We start from the raw sequence: 419 nt of genomic DNA, 5'->3' as shown, positions 1-419 counted from the left end.
TGGTAAATGAGCATCTTTCAATAGTTTTTATCAAATAATTTAATAAAACTTCATAATACTCCCTAAATCGATGGAATAACCACTATAAAGTTATTATTTTCTTGATAAACGGAGACGACAAAGGCTCCAAAACTCTTTGAACATTATCATATGTTAGTGCAGGATGCAACTAGATATTAAAACAATCTTGTCATATTTTTTGAAATTTTCTCAAAATCTATGGGCTAACCCCTACAAAAATATTGAGTTTTTGGTAAATACTTTATATACTGAAGCCTATAATCTTCGGTGTTGTTTTAAAATTGCCACAATATTCTAAATTTGTATTAATGTATGCTAAACTCATTTCATGGTAAATGAGCATCGTTCAATGGTTTTTATCAATTAATTTAGTAAAACTTCATAATACCCCCTAAATC

This window comes from Brassica rapa, chromosome A01 (genome assembly GCF_000309985.2).
Source record: "Brassica rapa cultivar Chiifu-401-42 chromosome A01, CAAS_Brap_v3.01, whole genome shotgun sequence".
Taxonomy (NCBI): Eukaryota; Viridiplantae; Streptophyta; class Magnoliopsida; order Brassicales; family Brassicaceae; genus Brassica; species Brassica rapa.
This window is presented reverse-complemented; position numbering follows the sequence as displayed.